Raw genomic sequence first — 3064 nt, forward strand, 5'->3', positions numbered from 1 at the left:
TTTTCCATCCAGCCGCCGTTTGAGAGTGCGAAAGGCTGGGAGGTAATTCTCGGACGCAGAGGCTCGAGCATAGTGCTCAGCAGAGTGCTCGGCAATCGCGTTAGCGTCGGTAGATAACACGCCATTTATGTAAACACTGGGAACACCTGTTGGGGTCTGTTACCCGGAAACACGTTCGATCTTTGTCCTGACTTGGGAAGGTAACGTATGGCACCCAATGTTCGAGACATGTCTCTCCCAACACTCCGTCGTTTGATAAGTTGGCGCTGGCCGGGGTGGCCGAGCGGTTCTAGGCGCTACAGTCTGGAGAGGCGCGACCGCTGCGGTCGCAGGTTCGAATCCTGCCTCGGGCATGGATGTGTGTGATGTCCTTAGGTTAGTTAGGTTTAAGTAGTTCTAAGTTCTAGGGGACTGATGACCTCAGAAGTTAAGTCCCATAGTGCTCAGAGCCATTTGATAAGTTGGCGAACGCGGGCATGGAGCCTTTTAAAGGCTATGAGGTGCTCCAGGGAGGGGTGCTGCTTACGCCGCTGTAGAGCTCGCCGACGATCTTTAATTGCTTCAGTGACTTCTGGCCACCACCAAGGGACTGTCTTTCGCTGGGGGCACCCTAAAGAGCGAGGGATCGTGTTTTCTGCCACAGAAACGATTTTTGTAGTCACCTGCTCAACCATCACATCGATGTTATCGTGTGGCGGAGATTCAGCGGTGACAGAAGAGGTGAAAGTTACCCAGTCCGTCATGTTTAAAGCCCATTTGGGCAGGCGTCCGTGGGCCTGTCGCCCGGGCTGTGACAGGAAGATGGGGAAGTGGACGCTACCACACAGGTCGTCATGTGCTATCCAGTGGATAGACGGGAGAAATCCTGTGTTGCAAATTGATAAATCAATGGCCGAGTAGCTACCACGAGCCACACTGAAATAAGTGGCGGCCCCAGTATTTAAGAGGCAGAGGTCGAACTGAGACAGTAAAGTTTCGACATTTCTGCCTCGGTCAGTAAGCACGGTGCCACCCCACAAGGGGTTATGGGCGTTAAAATCTCCCAAAAGTAGGAAAGGTTTAGGGGGTTGGTCAATCAGTGCAGTTAATACAGTCAGGAATACTGCACCATCTGGAGGAAGATATACATTGTAGACAGTTAATTCCTGTGTCGTCCTCATTCTGATAGCCACAGTTTCAAGAGGGGTTTGAAGGGGCACAGTTTCACTACAGAGGTTAGGACATAAACGCAAACTCCACCTGACACTCGATTATAGTCGCTATGGTTCCTGTAGTATCCCTTATAGCTGCAGAGGACAGGGGTCCGCACTGCCGGGAACCAGGTTTTCTGTAGGCCAATGCAGAAAGCAAGTGTAAAGCTTAACAGTTGCCATAGCTCAGCCAGACGGTGGAAAAAACCGCCGCAATTCCACTGGAGGATGACGTCATCATGAGACTGAGTAGGCATGGAACACACAATGAGGCAGTCTACGCCCCAGAGTCACCTGCTGCCACCGACTTTTAGCCTGAGCACTCTATATCCGTAGTGTCTGAGGGTCCAGCGAAATCCAGGTCCTCAACGAACGCCAGAATCTTCACCTGATCTGCAGAAGCAGAGCTTGTAGGTAGCGGTGGTGTGGGCACCACCGCAGTTCCCTTGCTCTTGGGGACTTTCTTTTTGGCTTTCTCCTCGCTGTTCCTTGGGTTTCCCTGGCTGGGAGGACTACTTTGATTCAGTTTCTGGGACTGAGGATGAGTGTGAAACCCTATGACCAGCTGCTTTTGGGCTCTTCAGCCACTGGCCGGTGTCATCTTTCCACAAGTGGAAACCTGGGAAGGTAGTGACCCAAGGGACCCCTTCCTAGCTTCTCCAGCTCAGAAGTGGGGACTGATATCCCCGATGGTTGGGTGGGAGGGGGGTGTTGCCTCTGAAGTAGGTGGTGCAGGAGCAACAGAGAGGGAAGTGCCCTCCACCATCAAGGGGGCAGGTGTAGTCTTCTGGTTCTGAGAGGCGACGGGATTGCAAGGAACTGATGGGCAACAACTGTTCTCGTAGTGGCTGCGTAAGAGGCCCTAGCCACAAGATGTAGGTGCTCAAATTTCCTCTTAGTCTCAGTGTGTCAGTCCAGCGTCTTATGTTCCATGATTTTCCTCTCTTTCTGTAAAATCCTGCAGTCTGGCGAGCAAGGTGAATGATGCTCTCTGCGGTTGACACAGATGGGCGGCAGGGCACATGAGTATTGAGATGTGATGGACGTCCACAATCTCGACATGTGATGCTGAAAGTACAGCGGGAAGACATATGGCCGAACTTCCAACACTTAAAGCACTGCATTGGGGAGGGATATATGGCTTGATGTCACAGTGGTAGACCATCACCTCGACCTTTTCAAGCGATGTGTCACCTTCGAAGGCCAAGATGAAGGCACCGGTAGCAACCTGATCATCCCTTTGACCCTGATGGACGCGCCAGACAAAACGAACACGTTGCTGCTCTAAATTGCTGCGCAGCTCGTCGTCAGACTGCAAAAGAAGGCCCCTGTGGAATATAATATCCTGGACCATATTTAAGCTCTTATGGAACATGATGTTAACAGAAACATCCCCCAACTTGTCACAAGCGAGTAATGCCAGTGACTGGGAAGAGGATGCTGTTTTTATCAAGACTGGCCCAGAGCGCATTTTGAAAAAGCCCTCCACCTCCCCAAACGTGTCCTCCAAATGCTCCACAAAAAACTGAGGCTTCATGAACACGAAAGATTCCCCATCAACTTTCGTACATACGAGGTACTGGGACGAATAAGCGTCGCTGCCATCCTTGGACTGGCGTTCCTCCCATGGTGTGGCCAAGAAGGAGGACGACTTGGGATCATATTTCTTAGCATTGAAGTTAGACTTTGCCCGCTTAGAGACTGCTGGTGGCGGACCACCAGCAAGAGATGACATACTACCCTACAGGGCGTGCCATCCACCCTGATACCACCCACTCTGACCAGGGGCCCTCCCCATGGGCGCCATCCAGCCTCAGCAAGGGCCACTTGGTAAAATAGCCATTACCAAGAGTCCTGATGCCCCAGGGAGATGG

This window comes from Schistocerca piceifrons, chromosome 3 (genome assembly GCF_021461385.2).
Source record: "Schistocerca piceifrons isolate TAMUIC-IGC-003096 chromosome 3, iqSchPice1.1, whole genome shotgun sequence".
NCBI lineage: Eukaryota > Metazoa > Arthropoda > Insecta > Orthoptera > Acrididae > Schistocerca > Schistocerca piceifrons.